The following is a 25,770-nucleotide window of genomic DNA, read 5'->3' on the forward strand; positions in this document are numbered from 1 at the left end:
GCTTGAAATGCACAATAGTCTTGTGCAGTGTAATGCAACATATCTACCATGTATAATACAAGTGCACAGTCTGGAACCTGATCCCTAGAGGAAGGAGTGGGCCCCCAGGCAGTGGGGCCTACCGGTGGTTTCCCTGGTACCAGGCCCTGCTCCAGGCCTACTAGCACCCTGAGCGAGAAAATGTAAAAGCGCCCCCCCATGCGCGCGCCGAAGGCGCGCGCGCTCCCGGAAAAGTGGGTGTGGCCTCTGGAAAAGTGGGCGTGGCCTCATAACTTCATATCATCAAACTATAAACATATTTTCACACAATTAGCAGCCTTACACATAGCCACAGTAGTGTTCCTTACACACAATGTCTCCAGTATAGTGCCAGATACACGACATGCCCCGCAGCAGTGCCAGCTACACATGACATGCCCCGCAGCAGTGCCAGCTACACATGACATGCCCCGCAGCAGTGCCAGCTACACATGATAGTGTTCACTTTTTAGGGCATGGTGCTGATCACAGGGAGGGCACATTTTTAAGTTAGGAGGGCAAAATGATGTACATACTGCTTGTTGTTCCCATACCTATATGTCAAAGAATGGACAGTGCGCGCCGAAGGCGCGCAGCAAAAATTAAGGGGAGTTACTTCGTGGGGAAGGTACGTGGCCACATAATAGTGGCAATTTGCATTACACCACACAGTAGTGCAGCTAATACACACTGCACCAGGTAGAACCTCCTATACACTTTGCGCCAGGCACAGCACTGAGACACATTGCCTAGCCACAGACGCCTAGCGGGAACACTACATGACACGCCCCCCAGCAGTGCCAGCTACACGCGACAAGCCCCCCAGCAGTGCCAGCTACACGCGACAAGCCCCCCAGCAGTGCCAGCTACACGCGACAAGCCCCCCAGCAGTGCCAGCTACACGCGACAAGCCCCCCAGCAGTGCCAGCTACACGCGACATGCCCCCCAGCAGTGCCAGCTACACGCGACATGCCCCCCAGCAGTGCCAGCTACACGCGACATGCCCCCCAGCAGTGCCAGCTACACGCGACATGCCCCCCAGCAGTGCCAGCTACACGCGACATGCCCCCCAGCAGTGCCAGCTACACGCGACATGCCCCCCAGCAGTGCCAGCTACACGCGACATGCCCCCCAGCAGTGCCAGCTACACGCGACATGCCCCCCAGCAGTGCCAGCTACACGCGACATGCCCCCCAGCAGTGCCAGCTACACGCGACATCCCCCCAGCAGTGCCAGCTACACGCGACATGCCCCCCCCAGCAGTGCCAGCTACACGCGACATGCCCCCCCTAGCAGTGCCAGCTACATAAATGGCCACAGAGTGCCAGATACATAAGTGCCCACACAGTGCCAGATATAAAAATGCCCACACAGTGCCAGATATGTCCCCACAGTGCCATATATAAAATTGCCCCCACAGTGCCAGATATGCCCCCACAGGGCCAGATACATAAATGCCCCCAGTGCCAGATACATAAATGCCCACACATTGCCAGATGCATAAATGCCCCCAGTGCCAGATGCATTATTTCCCCCCACAGTGTCAGATACATTAATGCCCCCAGTGCCAGATATGCCCCCACAGTGCCAGATATGCCCCCACAGTGCCAGATATGCCCCCACAGTGCCAGATATGCCCCAGTGCCAGATATGCCCCAGTGCCAGATATGCCCCCACAGTGCCAGATAAATAAATGCCCCCCACAGTGCCAGATAAATAAGTGCCCCCACAGTGCAGATATACCCCCACAGTGCCAGATACATAAATACCCCCACAGTGCCAGATACATACATGCCCCCACAGTGCCAGATACATACATGCCCCCACAGTGCCAGATACATACATGCCCCCACAGTGCAGATACATAAATGCCCCCACAGCGCAGATATGCCCCCACAGTGCCAGAAATGCCCCCACAGTGCCAGAAATGCCCCCACAGTGCCAGATACATTAATGCCCCCTCACAGTGCACAGATAAATGCCCCCCCCGCAGTGCCAGATAAATGAATGCCCCCCACAGTGCCAGATAAATGCCCCCACAGTGCCAGATACATAAATGCCCCCACAGTGCAAGATTCATAAATGCCCCCACAGTGCAGATATGACCCCACAGCGACAGATATGCCCCCACACTGTGCCAGTGCCCCCACAGTGCAGATATGCCCCCACACAGTGCCAGTGCCCCCACAGTGCAGATATGCCCCCACACAGTGCCAATGCCCCCACATAGTGCCAATGCCCCCACAGTGCAAGATTCATAAATGCCCCCACAGTGCAGATATGACCCCACAGCGACAGATATGCCCCCACACTGTGCCAGTGCCCCCACAGTGCAGATATGCCCCCACACTGTGCCAGTGCCCCCACAGTGCAGATATGCCCCCACACAGTGCCAATGCCCCCACATAGTGCCAGTGCCCCCACAGTGCCAGTGCCCCCACACAGTGCCAGTGCCCCCACACACAGTGCCAGTGCCCGGCCCCGACGATCCCAACATACCTGCGGCGACGCTGGGAGGGGAGGGGACGTGCTGCTGTTGAGCCTGAGGGCCACCGACTGTTCCCGGCCGCTTGGTGCGCGCTGCGCGGCGTCTGACGTCAGACGCCGGCGCCGCGCCGCGCAGCGCAGCGCACAGTTTTGAAAGGCCGGGGACGGTGGGGAGAGCTGCCAGCAGTGTACAGGGCCGGCTCCAGGTAAGACTATGGCGGCGCCAGCGCGCGGCGCCCATTAAGGGTGGCGCCCCGCGCGGCCGCTCTAGTCGAACGTGCCTAGAGCCGGCCCTGCCTGGTACCCGTGTGGGCCAGTCCAACCCTGCTGCTCGTACTGTTTACCCCAGGCATTGGCTTCCTGTCCTAATGTACTTGGCTATAAGTGTGTGCTATGAATCACAGTCTCTAACCTACCAGAAGGGGCATCAGCAATCCCACCAGTCATCTTACAGTACATGCAGGAGCGGCCCACAGTATTCACTGACTGTGCACTCAACTATCTACAGTAACACCGTCCTCTCTCTGTATTATGGTTCCTCTCAGAACTCAGGGGCAGATTTATTAAACCTGGTGAAGTGATAAATTGCACAGTGATAAAGTACCAGCCAATCAGCTCCGAACTTCCATGTTACAGGCTGGGTTTGAAAAATGACAGTTAGCAGCTGACTGGCTGGTGCTTTATCACCTTCCACTTTATCACTTCTCCAGGCTTAATAAATCTGCCCCTGTGTATCTTAAGCATCATGCAGTAATCACATCATACCGTACTGGAACCTGTATAACAGTCAGATTCACTTTGCATCCCTCCCGCAGGTGGGTATCAAGGAAATTTGTTGCCGAAGGGCCAATTTATCTGTTTATCTGCCAGCCCGCATGAGTGAGCAGATTAACCAGCCCATATTTAAGATTACAAATCCACTGAGGAGAAAGGGGGGATGATGAAAATGAAATATATAAAAAATAAATAAATTAAATGAAAAAAAAAAAAAGAATTTATTTAGAAGAAAAAAAATGCTTCATCTGTCAGCTATATCCAGAGATTTACATAACGGAAACGGCTTCATGAACTGTATGGCAGGGGCATCTGAACACCGGTCACTGGGTCTGATTCCGAGACAGAAGCATTTTTTTTATTTTTCCGGCAGCTGTCTGGTGGTGGGAGGACAGCACATGTTTCGGAGCCGCAGTGCACATGTGCTGTGATGCAGTACCAGCTACGGTAGCAGTGTTGGGGAAGCCACAGACTGATTGATAGGCTGCGGCCGTTTCGGGGGGTGGGGAGTATTCGGCTTCAGAAGGGATCCGGTCTGAAGATCGACAGTGTCTAGGTCGACAATGTTTAGGTCGACCACTATAGGTCGACAGTCACTAGGTCGACATGGATGGAAGGTCGACAGGGTTTCTAGGTCGACATGTGCTAGGTCGACAGGTCTAAAGGTCGACATGAGTTTTTCAAATTTTTTTGGGGGGGATTTTTTCATACTTAACGATCCACGTGGACTACGATTGGAACGGTAAAGTGTGCCGAGCGAAGCGGTAGCGGAACGAAGGCACCATGCCCGAAGCATGGCGAGCGAAGCGAGCCATGCGAGGGGACGCGGTGCACTAATTTGGGATCCCGGTCACTTTACGAAGAAAACGACACAAAAAACCCCTAAAAACCTCATGTCGACCTTTAGACCTGTCGACCTAGCACGTCGACCTAGAAACCCTGTCGACCTTCCATCCATGTCGACCTATAGTGGTCAACCTAAACATTGTCGACCTAGACACTGTCGATAAAACGAACCACACCCCTTCAGAATACGGGAGTGTGACAAGGCCAGTGTCTGCGGTTTCTGACACAGATTTTTCGGCCTCGGCGGTGTAGTTTGGGCGACCATTCTGAGCAGCCTTTGGCTTACTTAGATGGCTGCTGACTGCCCGATGGTGATCCGATGCTGCTTCTTCAAGTGCAGCGGCGGAATACAGCTGCTGCAGCGGCTGTTTTAATAGCGTCCTTCTGTGAATCCGGTCCATTATGCATTAAACAGGACCATACAGAGTATCACGTGCTGAAAATAGCCGCTTTCTGGTGAATCTGGCTCTTAGCAAGTTCCGCAGACGTATTTGCCATTCTATTATCTCTATAACGTCAGGCATCATGGCGGTTTCACAGCAACCAGCGTCTCTAGTATAAAGTGCGTTTGCTAGTAACGGACAGTAACCAGCTATGGCCCTCATTCCGAGTTGATCGCTAGCTGCTTTCGGTCGCAGCGCGGCGATTAGGTGAAAAAGCGGCATTTCTGCACATGCATACGGGCCACAGTACGCACGCGCCAAGTACTTTCACACAAAACTATGCAGTTTTACACAAGGTCGAGCGACACTTTTCTGTCGCTCTGTTGATCGGTGTGTGATTGACAGGAAGTGGGTGTTTCTGGGTGGTAACTGAGCGTTTTCAGGGAGTGTGCTAAAAAACACAGGCGTGACAGGTAAAAACGCAGGTGTGCCTGGGGAAACGGGGGAGTGGGTGGCCGAACACAGGGCGTGTTTGTGACACCAAAGCAGGAACTAAACGGACTGAGCTGATCGCAAGGTAAGAGTAGGTTTTGAGCTGCTCAGAAACTGCATGAAAATTTTTACGAGCAGTTCTGCTAACCTTTCGTTCGCACTTCTGCTAAACTAATATACACTCCCAGAGGGCGGCGGCCTAGCGTTTGCATTGCTGCTAAAAGCAGCTAGCGAGCGATCAACTCTGAATGAGGGCCTGTATGTCAGCTCCCTGCATTTTATTCTTATTAGACTACTTCCTTTACAGTAGCACGAGTGAAAAAAGTTAATATTTGTCAGAGAAAGTTGAAGCTCAGCGAGTAATATAAGAAATGCAAAAACTGTTCCCCGTGAAGCTTCTTTTTGTCTGACAAAAACGGATGTGTTTACTGTGCTCTGGTCTCCAACATCACCTGCTCCACAGCGTGTGAGCTAAATTAAGGGAATAAGCTGCATGTACTGCAGATTCACCATGATTTCCCTTCACGTCTCCGAGCACATAATGAGGGAACAGATACAAACTTTCCTGTGAAACTAAAAAGACTTCTATTTAAAAAACCGCCTCAAGCATAAGAGCGAGAATCTCCAAAATGAAGTCTTTAATCGTCAGATGGGTATGGACAAATAAATTACTCTGGCAAAATGTAATAAACGGTAAAGGGAAAATGATGAGGTTAATATAAGCAACATTGATTTAACTAGGATGATATAGAGACATTGTCTGTTTTATAGGCCTTCCAGATGTCTATTAAAGGCTCTGTATTAAGGGGCTGGAGTCTTCTTCATCCACGGCAGTGTTGTCAGGATTTCCTATTTCACACTTGGCTGATTCAATTTGCTCGTTGGTCCTCGGTGCTGGCCGTCCCGTCTTGATGGCCAGTCATGGAGAACCGGGTTCTTTCTTCTATCCATGGATAGGGAGCGAAGATTTCCAAAGTTCTTGTATGCTAAATATTGTTCTGTTTGGGAGCAGGCAAGACTTTGTGTTCCGGTCCTCAGACATTTTTCATACAACTAAAAGGAGGAATGCAGTATTAGGGGCACGTGCTTAAGGGGCGTGGTCAACCAGCAGAGCGGAATGGCTAACAATAAGAGATTGTGTGCATGGTCTGGGCCCCTTTATACATATATAAAGAAAATACCTAAAGTGCATGCATGATAATGTCTCAGATTGATAACAGAATGCACTAGTGTATTGAATACACCAAAGTCCTGGGGATGCAGTAACATGTAACATATGTTTAATAATTAAGCACATAATAGTGTTACTGTTTATATATACTTCAATAATGCACTGTAAATTAAATAGGGAACCCTGGTACTGACCAAATGGTATCTATGTTTCATTGAGAACTGCATTAGGTTTAATAATGGTGAAATATACAGTATGCCATTGTTTAAATAATTCAACTATCTAAGCTCTTACCAATGCGAAGACTTAATTGTGGCTTATTGAATGAAAGCACAGCTACAATACCAGTCCAATCACTGGCAAGAACTGTTATCATTATGTTAAAGCACCCAGTCAACGAGAGGGGGGGGGGGGGGGGGGGGGGGGGCAGGGGTACCACCCTCCTTTGCTGGTAGGGGGAAGGATTTTGTAGAAGTGAACCTAGCACTCATGTTCATCAGTAGTCCTGCCCCACCAGGTACCTGACCTTGTATTAGAGTAATCATTTATAATTCAGGTGCACAGTCTGGAACCTGTGCCCTAGAGGAGGGGGTGGGACTTTAGGCAGTGAGACCCGTGGATTTCCCCTGTACCCCCTGTGGGCCAGTCCGACCCTGCCACCAAACATCCCAAAGACTGCATTATTGAAAACACCAGAGGCAGAATTATTATGACTTTGTTTCCTCAAACCTTAGTCGCATTATGGACAAATTGTCACGGATGTAGTTATTTGTGGATCCGGACTAGGACTAGATACTGGGTTTGGACTTGAGAACTGAGGGCAGATTTGGGCAGGCTTGAGATATTTCCTACTCATGCAGACGTGGAAGGTTGGCTAACGAATCTGGAGAGGAAAGTGATAGGTGACCAGCTATGTGGGTACTGGAACACTGGTGAATGGAATCACCAGTGCAATGGATAGCTGGTATGTTACCGGTATCAGCATGTCACTGAGATGAGGAGACCAGCGACTGTGTGGATGATGGATGCTCAGGAGCAGGTTAATCAGAACGCTGTGATTGATAACCAGTGAAGCAGGTTTTCAGAAGGATGGGATTGGCTTGACCAGTGAAGCAGGTTTTCAGAACGCTGGGATTGGCTTAACCAGCGAAGTAGGTTTTCAGGATGTCGGGATTGGCTTTCCGACAAGGCAGGTTTTCAGGATGTCGGGATTAGATTTCCGACAAGGCAGGTTTACCGGTTGTTGGGATTGGCTTTCTGACAAGGCAGGTTTTCAGGATGTTGGGATTGGCTTTCTGACAAGGCAGGTTCGCAGGAGACTGGACGCAACCAGCAGAGCAGGTTTGCAGGAGACTGGACAGAACCAGCGGGGTAGGTTTGCAGAATGCTGGGCGGAACCAGCACAGCAGGTTTTCCAGAATGCTGGATGGAACCAGTAAAGTCACTATGCCGCAATGATATGCAGGACAGTCATGGATCACTGGGATGGCACACCAGTGAATCTGGAAATGCTGCGGTGCTATTGCAGTAGTGGCCCTTTAAGATTATCCAGGGAGTCAGGTAGTGCTGGAGATGGATACTGCACTTTGTCTTTACCAGCAGGAGATACTGGAGCTCACAACAGGCTGAGAGACAACAAAGCAGTGCTGGGACTTGGAACTTATACCCCTTGCTCACTACTGACTGGATAAGGGATTCACATGACAAGGAAGTGATTCCGGATTGGGCCCAGAAGGTCAGCTGACCAGGATCTGTCATGGAGACGTCCATAGCTGGTTTTGGAGGGAACTCCGGTGTGGTGTGTGCATAAATAGACAGTAATGGCTGCAGGCCCTGAGAGCACAGGAGTTGTATCTGGTGAGCACTGGACTTGTGGATGCTGTCACAGAAGCATAGGATAGCATGAAAGAGACTTGCTGAATTCAGTATTTACACAGAAGGATAATCAACACACGTGCAGCTCGTTAGCAACTCCTACCTTCCAGACAAAGAACTCGGCAAACTCATGGTACTGGTGAGTTGTTTATCCCAGTGAGCAGAAAAGACACAGGACCCAGGACAGATGGCAGAGGTGAGTCACCAAACGATATGAATTTAAACAGGATTGTGACACAAATATCCTATGCCAAATCCCAATAACCACCTTGATCATATCCAGCACAAGAGGGCATTTGCCGGGTTTTATGGTACAAATTGTGAACTGGAAAAGATCAGTGCGCAAAAGATGTGCTGCCTAACATGAACTGTACAGTGAAAAGAGCGTGTCACCACACACCAGCAAAATACCAAATATAAAATATTTATCACCAAACTGTCCACAGGCGCTGATGAATTCACTTTGAGAAAGTACTCCTAGTTAGGAGATATCCTTCTGTTCTCAACACGACCACTAGAGTCTCCCAAAACGTGAAATAAAAACAGAAGAAAGACACAATGGTGTAATATTGTTACAAACTATAAACTCATAAAGAAACACTGTAAGTGGGATCCGTACCGAAAAGGACTGTCTACTGAATCTGTAGTCAATAATCGCATAGGTGGGAGAAGGTCAAGCCTTACTGGAAATCCCCTCTGTCACCTGCTCTTCTTCCAGTATGAATCGTTTGTTTCCCAATTTCATAAAAGGGGAATAAACTGGTATAGTATAATCAGGGCCGGTGCAAGGTTACTTGGCACCCTAGGCAAAACGTCTGACTACTGCCCCCCAACACCATCAATGAAATTATCAATCAAACTTCCCCAGTCAGTAAGATGTAAATGCAGAGTCGGTGTATTGCATGTGCCTCTGAGTCAGGCTCTATGTGCTAGTGCCTGATGCTGGGTAGCTGGTGACTGTGCTACATCATGGCTACAGGTCAGTTGATGTATAAGTTCCCTAGGCTCTGGTACTGAGTCAGTTCCTAATTCTGGGTAGTTGATGATTACAGGCACTATGGCCCTCATTCCGAGTTGTTCGCTTGCAAGCTGCTTTTAGCAGCATTGCACACGCTAAGCCGCCGCCCTCTGGAAGTGTATCTTAGCTTCTCAAAATTGCGAACGAAAGATTCTCAATATTGTGAATAGACCTTTCTTAGCAGTTTCTGAGTAGCTCGACACTTACTCTGCCATTGCGATCAGTTCAGTCAGTGTCGTTCCTGGTTTGACGTCACAAACACACCCAGCGTTCGCCCAGACACTCCCCCGTTTCTCCAGCCACTCCCGCGTTTTTCCCAGAAACGGTAGCGTTTTTTCACACACACCCATAAAACGGCCAGTTTACGGCCAGAAACACCCACTTCCTGTCAATCACATTACGATCACCAGAACGAAGAAAAACCCTTGTAATGCCGTGAGTAAAATACCTAACTTCATAGCAAATTTACTTGGCGCAGTCGCACTGCGGACATTGCGCATGCGCAGTAAGCGGAAAATCGCAATATAGCGAAAATCGGCAACGAGCGAACAACTCGGAATGACCACCTATGTTCGTTCTTGGCATTGGCTGGATGGTAATTACGGGTACTGTGCTGTGCTAATTTCTGCCTCTGGATATTTGAAGGCTACTGGCACTGTGACCTTTGGTACAGTAGTCGGTGACTACAAACACTGTACTAGTTCCTGGCTCCGGGCAGTGATGCTTTGAGACACTGTACGGTGGTGTCTTATACATCTCACAGCTGTCTGACTGTAATGAGTATGACAAGGATGTATCTCTCAAAGACATCCTTAATTATTTGACAGGTACACTGATACCCCTTTCACACCAGCCTATTTTCCCGGGATGATCCCGGCAACATCCCGGGTGTAGCGCTGGTGTGAAAGTGTCCCGGGACAGAATCCCGGTAACCATGTCCCTGCATTTCAACCCTGCTTTCTTGCAGGGTTGGTCCCGGGATCTTCCCGGGAACCTGGTCAGTCTGAACGGGAGCCGGGTCAATGCGACCCGGCTCCCATTTACTCTCTATTAGCAGGCGGCGTTTGGAGATCATGTGATCTCTTGCGCCGCCCCCGCCGCGTCACAGCTGACGTCAGCAACCCGGCAATATGCCGGGCTGCTGACTGCGGTATGCAAGGGGTCTTACCCGGGAATGCCCCTGTATGATCCAGGGACCGTATTCCCGGGTAAGACCCCGGCATATGTGGTCTGAAAGGGGTATCAGTGGCACCCCCTTCCCAGATCCTGGCACCCTACCCAGCAACCTATTTCTTTCTATTTCAGTCTCTCTCTCACACATATATATATATATATATATATATATATATATATATATATATATATATATATATATGTCATCCATACATATATACGTCATCCATCCACTGTCTCTCTAAATACATCCATACACTGCCTCTATCGGGTGGTCTTCAGTATGCTGCCGGCCGGCATGCCGACACATATTCTCCCTCTTGGGGGAATAAATAGCGTGTAGCGCGCCACCGTGCCCGCAGCGTGGCGAGTGCAGTGAGCCCGCAAGGGGCTCATTAGCGCTCACCCAGCTGTTGATATGCCGGCAGTCGGTATGCCGGCGGTTGGGATCCCGGCCGCCGGCCACTCATACTACACCCCCTCTATCATACATACATACATACTACACACACACACTGCCTCTACCAGACATACATACATACACACACTGCATCTATCAAGACATACATACATACATACATACATACACACACTGCATCTATCAGACATACATACATACACACACTGCATCTATCAGACATACATACATACATACACACACTGCATCTATCAGACATACATACATACACACACTGCATCTATCAGACATACATACATACATACATACACACACTGCATCTATCAGACATACATACATACATACATACACACACTGCATCTATCAGACATACATACATACATACATACACACACACACTGCATCTATCAGACATACATACATACACACACTGCATCTATCAGACATACATACATACACACACACACTGCATCTATCAGACATACATACATACATACATACATACACACACTGCATCTATCAGACATACATACATACACACACTGCATCTATCAGACATACATACATACACACACTGCATCTATAATACATACATACATACACACACTGCCTCTATCATACATACATACATACATACATACACTGCCTCTATCATACATACACACACACACACACACACACTGCCTCTATCATACATACATACATACATACACACACTGCCTCTATCATACATACATACATACACACACACACACACACACACTGCCTCTATCATACATACATACATACATACACACACACACACACACACTGCCTCTATCAGACATACACACACACACACACACACACACACACACACACACTGCATCTATCAGACATACATACATACACACACACACACACACTGCCTCTATCAGACATACATACATACATACATACACACACACACACACACACACACACACACTGCCTCTATCATACATACATACATACATACATACACACTGCCTCTCTCATACATACATACATACATACATACATACACACACACTGCCTCTATCATACATACACACACTGCCTCTATCATACATACACACACACACTGCCTCTATCATACACACACACACACACACACACTGCCTCTATCATACATACATACATACACACACTGCCTCTATCATACATACATACATACATACACACACTGCCTCTATCATACATACATACATACGTACACACACACACACACACACACACACTGCCTCTATCAGACAGACATACATACATACACACACACTGCCTCTGTCATACATACACACACACACACACACACACACACACACACACACTGCCTCTATCATACATACATACATACATACATACACACGCTGCCTCTGTCATACATACATACATACACACACACACACACTGCCTCTATCATACATACATACATACATACATTCATACACACACTGCCTCTATCAGACATACATACATACATACACACACACACACACTCACTGCCTCTATCATACATACATACATACATACATACACACACTGCCTCTATCAGACATTCATACATACACTGCCTCTATCATACATACATACATACATACATACACACACTGCCTCTATCATACATACATACATACATACATACATACATACATACACACACACACTGCCTCTATCATACATACATACATACATACATACATACACACACTGCCTCTTTCATACATACATATATACATCCATACACTGCCGCATTCATGCATACATCCATACACTGCCACATTCATAGTACATACATATATACATCCACACACTGCTTCTATACATAAATACATATATACATACATACACTGCCTCCATACATACACCACACGCAGCCGCTGTGACCCGGGACGTGGTAATACCGCTTTCACATTGCAAATGCCGGATCCCACCCGGTAAGAGAAACGTGTCCTTACCAGGTGGGATCCGGCATTTGGTCTCCTTTGATGGCTTTCCGACCCAGCAATATACCGGGTCGGTTGCCATAGCAGCGGGGGATGGGGGGGCGCAGCAGCAGCAGGGGCGGGGGTGGAGGCGGCGCTGGGAGATGAGCTCATCTCCTGCGCCGCCTCTCCCTATACTGTGAATGGGAACCGTGTCGCATCGACGCGGCTCCCATTCACACTGCACCTGACCCGGTATTCAACCCGGGTATAATCCTTCTTTTATACCGGGTTGAATTACTGGGTCAGTCGACCCGCTAATTCCCGCAGAGTGCTTTCACATAGCACACTGACCCGTGTCGACACTGGGTTATTTGTGCGATGTGAAAGGGGTATAACTGCCTGCCAGCACAGCTGGCAGGGAACTACTCAGCGTGTGCAAAAGCCTCGCTGCTGTGCAATGCTTTTGCACCCTTGTGGGGGGATAGGGCCAGACATGCGGGGAGGACTAGCTCCCTCCAAATGTCTGAGAATCTGATCGTAGATGTGCTAAATTTAGCACATCTATGATCAGCTCTGAATAACCCCCACAATTAGTACCTCAGTTATTTTGACCCATGTCCTGTTGGTTTGAATACTGTACACCTCCTGACAATCTGACCACACCTATCACATGAGGCTATTGGGCAGCGTGTGTGTGTGTGTGTGTGTGTGTGTGTGTGTGTGTGTGTGTGTGTGTGTGTGTGTGTGTGTGTGTCAGGCTATGGGGCAGCGTGTGAGTGTCAGGCTATGGGGCAGCGTGTGTGTGTGTGTCAGGTTATAGGGAAGCGTGTGTGTGTCAGGCTATGGGGAAGCGTGTGTGTGTCAGGTTATGGGGAAGCGTGTGAGTGTCAGGCTATGGGGCAGCGTGTGTGTGTCAGGTTATAGGGAAGCGTGTGAGTGTCAGGCTATGGGGAAGCGTGTGAGTGTCAGGTTATGGGGAAGCGTGTGTGTGTCAGGCTATGGGGAAGCGTGTGTGTGTCAGGCTATGGGGAAGCGTGTGAGTGTCAGGTTATGGGGAAGCGTGTGTGTGTCAGGCTATGGGGAAGCGTGTGTGTGTCAGGTTATGGGGAAGCATGTGTGTGTCAGGCTATGGGGAAGCGTGTGAGTGTCAGGCTATGGGGAAGCGTGTGAGTGTCAGGCTATGGGGAAGCGTGTGTGTGTCAGGCTATGGGGAAGCGTGTGTGTGTCAGGTTATGGGGAAGCGTGTGTGTTTCAGGCTATGGGGCAGCGTGTGTGTGTCAGGTTATAGGGAATCGTGTGAGTGTCAGGCTATGGGGAAGCGTGTGAGTGTCAGGTTATGGGGAAGCGTGTGTCTGTCAGGCTATGGGGAAGCGTGTGTGTGTGTCAGGCTATGGGGCAGCGTGTGTGTGTCAGGTTATAGGGAAGCGTGTGAGTGTCAGGCTATGGGGAAGCGTGTGAGTGTCAGGTTATGGGGAAACGTGTGTGTGTGTCAGGCTATGGGGAAGCGTGTGTGTGTCAGGCTATGGGGCAGCGTGTGTGTGTCAGGTTATAGGGAAGCGTGTGAGTGTCAGGCTATGGGGAAGAGTGTGAGTGTCAGGTTATGGGGAAGCGTGTGTGTGTCAGGCTATGGGGCAGCGTGTGTGTGTCAAGTTATAGGGAAGCGTGTGTGTGTCAAGTTATAGGGAAGCGTGTGAGTGTCAGGCTATGGGGAAGCGTGTGAGTGTCAGGTTATGGGGAAGCGTGTGTGTGTCAGGCTATGGGGAAGCGTGTGTGTGTGTCAGGCTATGGGGCAGCGTGTGTGTGTAAGGTTATAGGGAAGCGTGTGAGTGGCAGGCTATGGGGAAGCATGTGAGTGTCAGGTTATGGGGAAGCGTGTGTGTGTCAGGCTATGGGGAAGCGTGTGTGTGTCAGGCTATGGGGCAGCGTGTGTGTGTCAGGTTATGGGGAAGCGTGTGTGTGTCAGGCTATGGGGAAGAGTGTGTGTGTCAGGTTATGGGGAAGCGTGTGTGTGTCAGGCTATGGGGCAGCGTGTGTGTGTCAGGTTATAGGGAAGCGTGTGAGTGTCAGGCTATGGGGAAGCGTGTGAGTGTCAGGTTGTGGGGAAGCGTGTGTGTGTCAGGCTATGGGGAAGCGTGTGTGTGTGTCAGGCTATTGGGCAGCGTGTGTGTGTCAGGTTATAGGGAAGCGTGTGAGTGGCAGGCTATGGGGAAGCGTGTGAGTGTCAGGTTATGGGGAAGCGTGTGTGTGTCAGGCTATGGGGAAGCGTGTGTGTGTCAGGCTATGGGGCAGCGTGTGTGTGTCAGGTTATAGGGAAGCGTGTGAGTGTCAGGCTATGAGGAAGAGTGTGAGTGTCAGGCTATGGGGAAGCGTGTGTGTGTCAGGCTATGGGGAAGCGTGTGAGTGTCAGGCTATGGGGCAGCGTGTGTGTGTCAGGTTATCGGGAAGCGTGTGATTGTCAGGCTATGGGGAAGCGTGTGTGTGTCAGGCTATGGGGAAGCGTGTGTGTGTCAGGCTATGGGGAAGCGTGTGTGTGTCAGGCTATGGGGAAGCGTGTGTGTGTCAGGCTATGGGGAAGCATGTGTGTGTCAGGCTATGGGGAAGCGTGTGAGTGTCAGGCTATGGGGCAGCGTGTGTGTGTCAGGTTATGGGGAAGCGTGTGTGTGTCAGGCTATGGGGAAGCGTGTGAGTGTCAGGCTATGGGGCAGCGTATGAGTGTCAGGCTATGGGGAAGCGTGTGTGTGTCAGGTTATGGGGAAGCGTGTGTGTGTCAGGCTATGGGGAAGCGTGTGAGTGTCAGGCTATGGGGAAGCGTGTGTGTGTCAGGCTATGGGGAAGCGTGTGTGTGTGTCAGGCTATGATGCAGTGTGTGTGTGTCAGGCTATGGGGAAGCGTGTGTGTGTCAGGCTATGGGGAAGCGTGTGTGTGTCAGGCTATGGGGAAGCGTGTGTGTGTCAGGCTATGATGCAGTGTGTGAGTGTCAGGCTATTGGGCAGCATGTGTGTGTCAGGCTATGGGGAAGCGTGTGTGTGTGTCAGGCTATGATGCAGTGTGTGAGTGTCAGGCTATTGGGCAGCATGTGTGAGGCAGCTCCAGACGTTGCACTGACCTGTAGGATGCATGCAGAGTTCACCTCACAGACGTTGACAGCTGCCCTGTGTCCATGCATTTTTCTTCCTGGTATTTCTGGTACTCCTGTAGGCAGCTCAGCCCCTGCAGCTGCCCTTTTCTCATAATTTCAGTGCCCAGGGTTCCCAACACTTACTGGTGGGTGAATGTCAGGACTTCAGCCAAAATGGGGGCGGGGCACCAGGAGCCGCGGGTGGGCGGGGCTTCAGCGGCTACTGCAGAGGAGCTTCAGGTACACTATCTGGCCAGTGAACACTGAATGGGCAATGCTTTGCATATGGCCACGCCCCCTCCCTACTGCTCTACGTCCCCTTCTCTTCTAGTAATGCCGCGGACAGTGTGCCTGAGCATCCCCAGCCTGTCTCTAGTTCTCGATGTGGGAGCTGCGCGGGCCATGGAATTAGCCGGGGCCCCATAGCAGCTGCATCCCCTGCTAGGTTAGCACTGCTGCTCCCGTTACTGCCGACAGCTCTATAAGCGCGTGGTTGGCGCTGCTGCTGGTGAGGGGGCAGGCGGCTGATGCTGGTGAGGGGGCGGGCGGCTAATGCTGGTGAGGGGCGGGCGGCTGATGCCTCTCCTCAATCTCCCCTGCCCTCCGTAACGCGCAAAAGTTTATTTAAAAAAAAAATGAGTTGTAAGGGGACAGTAGTGGCCGCCCTCCAGCGGCCGGCGCTCTAGGCAGCTGCCTAAAGCTGCCTAATGGTAGCGCCGGCCCTGAGTATAATACCGCTTTTATTTCACATAAAACAAACAATATAGGGTGAACATTGGACTCTCACAATGTAGGATTGTCCACTTTAACAAGCAGACAAACAAGGGAGGACGGTAAAAACAACCAGGTGTCCCCAGCACCTTGAGAATCCCTCCACAGGTCCGTTCCAAATTCCCCTATAAACACAAGATTCCTACCAATGCGTTTCGATACTCCACAGTATCTTTACCAAGGCATAGTGTCTCATTGTCCTTGGATGCATAGTTATACCCCCAAAGTGACATCATCAATCAATTAGAAGCAAAACCTAATTCCAGACAGAGACCTTCTAATAGCTAATCAGTCCGTTTTACAGTCACCAGAAATGTCCGTTCCATTTATCCACCTCTGATGTTTGTGTGTACTCCTATCACCTTTCCTTGGTGCTACACCGCCCTCCGGCCGGAAGTAGCAGTTAATCGCTTGCATTCCACCGGTATCTCAGAAGAAACGTCACTTCCGGTGACATTTTTCTGGTGTTCGCGATCACCCGTCTTTAAGATGGGGAAATAGTCCTTATTGTGTCTGTAGTCCCAAAGCTTGCAATGCAGCCATCTTTTATGAGATTGTCCATGTACTTTAAAACACTTTTACATGGTCCAAATAATAAAGAACAAACAAATAAAAACAACGATTAATAGCAGAACACGAAAAATCTGAATAATACCTTTTCAACATTCTCCATCTATAAATACATCATAAAAACCATTTCAATTCAAAATCTTTATTTAACCCTATCGGGGCAAAGGTTTTAAAATTATAAATCATAAACATTTCACATTTCGATAATCTTATAGCAACATCTCCTCTTCATGTGTCAACTGACACCATTTTAAGGGCAAAAAAGTTCTTTATGCATTTGATGACACAATTGTGAACATCTTTAAAGTGCTTCGATAGTGCATGGGTATCTAATCCCTTACGAATATTTCGGAGGTGTTCTCTAATTCTAATTTTTAGAGCTCTACTGGTTCTTCCTAAATAAAATTTACTGCATGTGCATTCTATTCCGTAAACGACATTAAAAGAGTGGCAAGTTAAAAAATCATTGATTTATGTTTTTTTCCCCCCATTAATTTCCACCTCCATAAATTTGTTACCAAAAGTATTGGGCACACTTTTACACCCTACACAGCTCCCACATCTAAAAAACAACAACCCGTGGATAACACCTTAGATGTCTTGGGTGAAGAAGAGGGGCATAAACTGTTTACTCATTTACTGTAGATTTTAAACTTGGAGCCCTTCTAAAAATGCAGTTGGGATTATTTGGTAACTCCACACCTATCAATGGATTTTTTTCAACACCTTCCAATGTTTCTTAAAAGCTTTCTTCACTTGGTGGTGTTCTATGGTAGATGTTCTCGATACAGGCAAATAGTCCAAATGGTTATTTCATCGATAATTCTATGATTATTATTGTTGTGAAATAAATCATAAGCTCTTTTTGCCATTTCTATTTTATCATTTACAACATTTTGCAGATTAAGCAACACGTATAATTGGTTATGCTCTCACACAGGGGGTCATTCCGAGTTGTTCGCTCGTTATTTTTTTCTCGCAACGGAGCGAATAGTCGCTAATGCGCATGCGCAATGTCCGCAGTGCGACTGCGCCAAGTAAATTTGCTATGCAGTTAGGTATTTTACTCACGGCATTACGAGGTTTTTTCTTCGTTCTGGTGATCGTAATGTGATTGACAGGAAGTGGGTGTTTCTGGGCGGAAACTGGCCGTTTTATGGGTGTGTGCGAAAAAACGCTACCGTTTCTGGGAAAAACGCGGGAGTGGCCGGAGAAACGGAGGAGTGTCTGGGCGAACGCTGGGTGTGTTTGTGACGTCAAACCAGGAACGACAAGCACTGAACTGATCGCAGATGCCGAGTAAGTCTGGAGCTACTCAGAAACTGCTAAGAAGTGTCTATTCGCAATTCTGCTAATCTTTCGTTCGCAATTTTGATAAGCTAAGATTCACTCCCAGTAGGCGGCGGCTTAGCGTGTGCAAAGCTGCTAAAAGCAGCTTGCGAGCGAACAACTCGGAATGACCCCCACAGTCCAAGGATCTCTCTGAAGGGCCCACTGTAACTGAAGAACTGTCCAAGCTGCTCATTTGCATTTTTAAGGCATTGCTTTGGCTGATCTAGTGGTAGATAGATACCAATATCCCCTTTAGAGATCAGCTTTATTCCATCCCGTTTCAGTGTTTGTGCGTAGTTTCTTAATGTCAAAAACTAAGGTTTCTTGCACCATCCAGACATGGTGCAATATCTTAGCTATTCCTAACAAGAAAAAACAGTGAGGGTCAGTCCAAGGGCATTACATATTTATATAGGAACACCTCAAACATCAAAAGAATCCTTTGGGTATCCGGACTCCAGGTCGACAGCAAAAAGGTCGACACACCTTAGGTCGACGCCAATTGGTCGACATACCTTAGGTCGACATGGACAAAAGGTCGACAGGAACACGGTCGACATGGAAAAAGGTCGACATGAGTTTTTCACAATTTTTTTCTTTTTTGGAACTTTTTCATACTTAACGATCCATGTGGACTACGATTGGAACGGTAATCTGTGCCGAGCGAAGCGGAGCGGAGCGAAGGCACCATGCCCGAAGCATGGCGAGCGAAGCGAGTGCACTAATTGGGGTTCCCGGTCACTCTACGAAGAAAACTACACAAAAAAAAGTAAAAACTCATGTCGACCTTTTTCCATGTCGACCTTGTTCCTGTCGACCTTTTGCCCATGTCGACCTTTCGTCCATGTCGACCTAAGGTGTGTCGACCAATTGGCGTCGACCTAAGGTGTGTCGACCTTTTTGCTGTCGACCCTCAGTCCCGGACCCATCCTTTGTGTACTACCTAAAGATATTTGAAACTAGTAGAAATAGTCACATGACATGTCTCATCTATATATACCAGCTTCATAATTTATAGAAATATCTTCCAAGGAAATTAACTTATTCATGTTTCACATGAAAATGTGCAGAACATCATGCTCTGTTTATTGGGGTTATTACACAATTCTGGTATTTCCTATCTACTATAGGGTTCCTGATTAAAAGTGTGTGTGAACAAAAAGGATGGATTAGCACACCCACACAGAAAGAAAATGGTTTAGAAGTGCTAACATGACGTTAAAGATTGTAAGGTTTTGCACATCAGTCTACTATGGAAGAACTATCCATCTTTCCACTGTCAAAGTCGAAAAATATTGCAGAACACACATCACGTACAAAGTGCACACACATGCCCACTGCGTGTGCACTTGTTCTGCCGTGCGTTCACATATCCATAATTTGCATATGGTCGCTCCCGCGGTCCTGCGCATCGGCGCGTGGTATGGGTATTTACGGCAGAGTTTGTGTACGCATGGAGAGCCATCAAAACACATTACATATTTAATCCAAATAGTGCACAATGTACACATAGTCTCCTTGCACCACATCAGAAAGTTATAGCTGTTTAAATGGTTGCAGAACAAAGGGAGTCACCTTTACAGGATAAGAGGGGTCAGACTAAGGTTATAAGGTGGTATTTGGTATCCAGCTGTAGGGTATTTTAAGGGTAACATTCCGGTGTTGGTCTGCGGAAGATCGCATGTTCCTGCGGATAGTTATGTGCAGGAGCAGAATATAGATATAAACTGTATTTACTGTATATTATGTATGCGGCGGGAATCCAGAGGAGACCACCCACAAGAGCAGTTGAGAAAGACATCGCCTACCTTTTCAAATCAACCTATGACCTCTCCTGTACTGTAAAAGTGCATTCCTGTGTCCAATGGACAAAGGGATTACAGTATCCATTGTATTGCTTTTGGAAGAATTGTATAAATAGAGCCTGCTGCAGCCTGGCCACACACAAGACTCACAACGTTGTCTATCAGATGACCGGGGACCGGCCGGGTTGAGCAAGCGATTCCAATCACGTATGTACATTGACTATAGCCATTATTCTGTTTTATTGTCTTGTATTGTAGTGTATGATTTGTATTGTAAACCCCCTTTCAGCAAATATTACGCTGTGGTGTCGGAACCCAGTGGTTTAACTACAAATCGGTGTTGTGTCTTCCTTTTCCTGCTAAGGTTTAAGAGTGTATTAGTAACTCATCGCATTGCTGCATAAGGTTTAAAGTGTAATAGCATCACACTGCATTGCTGCATAAGGTTTAAAGTGTAATAGCATTGCATTGCATTACTGTAAAGGTTTAAAGTGTATCACTGGGTGTGTGCGCGCTGTGTGTACTTTGCACCCCCAGCGCGGCGTTTGTACGCTAAGTCCGTACAGTGATACGGGACTCCGTACGCAAACAGTGTATAAAGTACGTAGCGTGTGTATTAAGTATAGCGGCCGCAGCGGCTAAAGGTTTAAAGTGTATTTAAGGTGCGTTTAAGGTATAGCTTTCTTTCCTGTAAGATAATCGAATTTATCAATTGAGGGCATCGTCCGGTTTTCCACATTTTTACTGCCTAACAGGTCACAGCAGACTTCATCTATCAGCATAAGGGTGGACAGGTATCCTACGTATCCTTTTCTAGGTCGGTGGAGGCACTGAAAACCCTACTTAATTGCTGATTAGATGGTGTCTGCTCTGTATGGTTTGTAGGGATGCTGGTAGAACTCGTAAGATAAACAGAAAAAAAAAAGCTATTTAAAATCTGTGAATTTATTTTTTGGCACCAAATGCATACACAACAAAAGCGTACACCCATACTCTTTGTACACCCGCTCACATTGCTGCCATAGGACTGATTGCTAGATTCATAATATAAATATTAAGGAAGGAAGTGTAAAACACAAACGCAGTCTTGCCTAGTTATAAGGGTTTATAAAGAAAAGAAACTGTGTGGCGTGTTAAGTGAGCGATTATAGTTAATATTGCTCACATTTATAGACATTGTGTGAGTTGTTTTATTGCGTCCGCACATAAGTACACGTGGTACGGAACGTAAGGACAGCGTACACAAAACGTGCACGTGGGGCAAGGCCGCACACGTGGCATAGAGGTACGCACGGTTGCGTAATTACGCAAGCTTGCGTAGCGTTGTCTGCGCATAATAAAACCACACGATAGTTTGTTTAGTTTAAAGGTGGGACAGTAGCCACGCTGCAATAGCACAAGATTGCCCAGTTTCCAAAGTTTAGTATAAAACTCTTATTTACTGTATTGCCTCTGGGAGTAAAACTACTTATCTGAATGAATGATAATTTTCTGTACAGAAAAACCAAAGTGTATTTGAGTGAGCGAACGTAGGAGCGAGTGAAAATTTGAACCCCGGAATTCGGAATCTCGTCGTGTGGTACATCAAGTGAGTGAAGACTTGGTGGCGTGAGGCGGCTGACTCACGTTAGTATAAGGTTTAATACGTAAGTCGTGAGGAGAATTACAGGAGCATGGTAGGGAATTGTGAATTGTGTGTGACCCATATAGTTTTTTTTATATATACGCTCCGGCTGAGGTTTCGCAGCCTGAAAATCGATTCCAGTGGTCGTACGGCAGATAAGTAACAAGTACCTATACGCTGTGCGATTGGACCGCGCGTTTGTGGGTGCGATATATAGCGCAACGTGATATCCTTTTTACGCGCTTTTGCGTAAAATCGCGGTACCATTAGCGCTGTATAGAGCATACGCAAGCGTGATTTGTGTATAATAAAGTGCATAGGGAGTTTTCGCTGGTCTCTCTCAGGGAAATCTCCAACGGCCGATACTTTACTGGAAAGGGTAAGTTATTCCTAAAAACTTCCAGTAAATATAGGTCACATAGGGCCCTAAGTTGGGTACATTGCCTTCGCTATCGACAGTGTATGGTAGTACTGGCCAACGTGGGCGGTGAGCGGGTGAAGAGCGCTCAGAGAACTTTCACCGTTACCTTATATTGAGTATTTTGCTGTTTGTGGGAAAAGGCCCACAATTATGGGAGCCAGTTGCTCAAGTAAGGGACGTTTTGTGACCAGGGTTCAGGCTGAAGAGCCACGACCCATGGGGTCAGCGAAGTTTGAAGGAAAAAGTATTGAAGACTTTTTGTCTGAATGGGAACGTATGACTGACAAAGATAGGGTACCATTCCCTAAAGTGGGCAGTTTTGAACCAGAGGTATTGCAGAATTTAAGGATAAGGATATGTTTCATAAAATCCAGAAAACAAAGGATTAGACATACAGATTGTTTAAATTTATGGCAACAGGAGGGGGATATGCAAAGAGAACAAATTCGCAAAACAGGTTCAAACCCTAGCGGGAATGGGAACACAAACACACCATTGTCGACACAGGTCGAAGGGGAAGAGATGGCTACAGTCAATGGTATATCCGTAAATGATAGTAGTATGCAAAAACAATGTATTAACCCTAATTTTTGCAAGATGTATCCTGTTTTGAAGTCTTTTCAAGGTTATAGGTTACAAGAAGATGAAGGATCCAGCCAAATTCCAGCTCTCCTCCAAACAGTCACTTTGCAGGAAACTCAGGTGGGGCCTGTCCAACCAGGTAGAGCAGTAACAGTATTCCACAATGAAAGAACTGGTGAGGTCACAGCTAACGGTAAGTGTGAGACAGTTCATTGCACAGAGACAACAACACCTCACAGTAAACAGATTAGGAACGGAACGGTAGGATTACACCCTGTCTTGGAAATAGTAACTCCCAATGGGGGAACCGATAGTCAGGGAGTAGTCCTTACCAGGAATAATTCAATGTATTGCCCGTGGCCCAGAGATGAGCTGCGATCAATCATTTCAGAATTCCCTGACCCTCGGAAGCATTTAGCCAGATGTCAGAAATTCATCAGAGATATGGGTAATGCGTATGAACCGACAAAAACAAACACTGGCGGATATTTTTTAAAGCATGCCTACCCCCTAATATTGACACCCAAAAATGTATCACTGATTGTAGAGTCAGATAGTCTTATGACTGACGAAAACAATCAGGAGAACTTAGAACGAATTAATAGACAACTAGAGTTGTGTTTCCCCATTCACGTTAAGTGGAGAAGAATTTTCTCCATAAAACAGAGGGAAAATGAAATGACATCTGAATATTTCCATCGGGCCCTGCAAATAATGGATAGATACATTGGGGTATCAGATACAGGGAACGATGCGAATTATAGGGAAGTGGCTGTCTCTGTGCTAATGGACGGACTCAATAAGACAGTAAGGGACAGGGTACAAACATCTTTGCCTAATTGGAAAGGGGTCACAGTAGCTTGTCTTAGAGAGTGCGCAATTAAACATCACCAGAATATTGTTAGGCGTAGAAAACAACAGGAGAGGCTGAGGATTGAAAGTATACAGGCTCTTACACCAAAGTCTCATCAGCCTAAAACCCAGACCCCTGCTGTTTGGAAAAGACCTAGAATATGCTACACTTGTAGGAAGGAAGGGCATTTTGCCAGAGATTGTAGGAGTAGTAGAACACATAGCCAATATAGACTCCTAGACAGAGAAAACAAGCCACGTTATTAAACACATAGACGGGATCAAGGGACATATAGTAAGGAATCACGAGCCATATAGAAAACACAGATTCGGTTAATGGGAAGAACAGAATAAATGCAACTTTACCCTTTTGACAGAACTTATTGGGGTTAGGAGGAGGTCTCTAAACTTCTGCTTCTCTCTCTAGCAGAAGTGACCTCTAAAGTAACTTAACAGGAGTTTTGTTAGAGATGGTATACATATAGAGTGCTCCCACCCAGGAAGCACAAAATATGTTAGATACCCACGAAGACTAATGTTGCATTTCACTGTTTTAGATGCATGTCCATCACAGGTAGAGGAAATTATCTCAAAGATACCGGGTTCCCTATGAACTTAGAATGGACAAGACAGTGACACTGGATAGGGATAGTCCCAGTAGAGATATAACACACATAGATTTTTTTTTTTAGGGGAACAGACCGACTAGGGAATCATTCCCCCTAGTGCCCAATCCAGATGTCAAACTTTGTAAAATCTTCTTTGCCTCTACAAACTTATCTGTTACTAAACTCTGTGATTTGTCTTCAAAGTTTCCTCTTCATCTCTTACGTTCACCGACAGGATTACAGTTCAAACGTCACATGCCTACTCGGTCTTTTCAGAGTTCTGCCCAAACCCAGTATATCTCACCAGCATAGGGACACCAGTATCAGTGTGCCTGGTCATGCACAAAGGGTGGAGAATGAGAATACTGGTGAAGGGAGACTGTGCATAGATACCGATATACATGATGGTGTGACAGCCTGATGGTGAACGCAAATCTGACAAATTTTCTTTTTATTATTTCCCCTCTCTTTTCACTTTCCACAGATGGTTTACTTCACACAACTGATAATACACAACAGTTAAACACATTGAAATGCAAGATTTATGTTCCCTACAGAAAGGTCGCTGACCCGGAGAGAACTCGTGACAAAGAGCAGAGTGTAGAGAACATCGTATCACTGGAGTGTCTATTCCGGGAAAGCTGAGAGGCAGGACTGTTGAGACGGCACCTGAGCACAGAGAACAACAAGACCAGAGGCGGTTGTCGCACCAGTTTTTAATTTTTTTATTTTCTCCATCTCCCACTACCCTCCTTCTCTTTCTCCCCCTTCTTGCTTCCCTTCTCTTCCCTTAACAAGATGGACTTACCCCAAGAGACTGCGTTCCGGGTTTTCCTGTTAATCCTGTTGTTGATGAGGACAGTCTGTTTCGGTGAGGGTCCCAGAGAGGTCGAGAAAGGATCTGGAATGGGTTCTGATGGCGAGGATGGATTTGTAGAATCTCAAGAGCAACACATCACTCGAGCAAAGGCGAGTATCAGAAAGCGCTCTGGTAGTCAGGGAGCTCGGAGGCACTGTGAAGGGTTATTGTCTGAGGAAAATTGCATTTGTAGGAATTGTGAGAACATAGTCGAGGATGGGTGCATCCAGAGATGTCAGTCCAGCCTTAATATCGACATGGATCGTCATCCATTGAGTGATTACCACTCACTAGTGGGTAAGGTCTTAAACCAGATAGAATGCTGGGTGTGCTCACAAGTACCTCAAGGTCAGAGCAAGTCAGGATTAGTACCGTACCCTTTAGCAATAGATGAGGTACTCGAATTACGGGGTGGGAGACCGGTGGACAAGAAATTCAATATCTCTAGGCCCCCTAGCTTGAAGCTCCACCAGTATCATGTAGATAGATCCTTATTATGTTTCAATATTTCCAATTACCGAAAACCGGGAAATTGGGAAGTGACGTGGAATAACCAGACAATGACCTTTTCGCACAGAGCTGATAGGATACCCATAGACTCTGAACTTGTACGCCAAATAGCCAAC

The 25,770-nt window shown here is 47.3% G+C and overlaps 2 long non-coding RNA genes across 2 annotated transcripts in view; both read right to left on the reverse strand.

Annotated features, from left to right (window-relative positions):
* LOC134966711 (uncharacterized) overlaps nt 1-25,770 on the reverse strand; it is a 72,532-nt gene that overhangs the window by 34,928 nt on the left and 11,834 nt on the right. The window lies entirely within an intron of this gene.
* Nucleotides 5,611-16,630, reverse strand: LOC134966710 (uncharacterized). Its single transcript, XR_010188693.1, has 2 exons — nt 15,709-16,630; nt 5,611-6,054 (listed from the first exon to the last, which is right to left on the reverse strand). It is a non-coding gene; the product is annotated as an uncharacterized LOC134966710 (long non-coding RNA).

The sequence above is a fragment of the Pseudophryne corroboree genome, chromosome 10 (assembly GCF_028390025.1).
Source record: "Pseudophryne corroboree isolate aPseCor3 chromosome 10, aPseCor3.hap2, whole genome shotgun sequence".
In the NCBI taxonomy this organism is placed as follows: Eukaryota; Metazoa; Chordata; class Amphibia; order Anura; family Myobatrachidae; genus Pseudophryne; species Pseudophryne corroboree.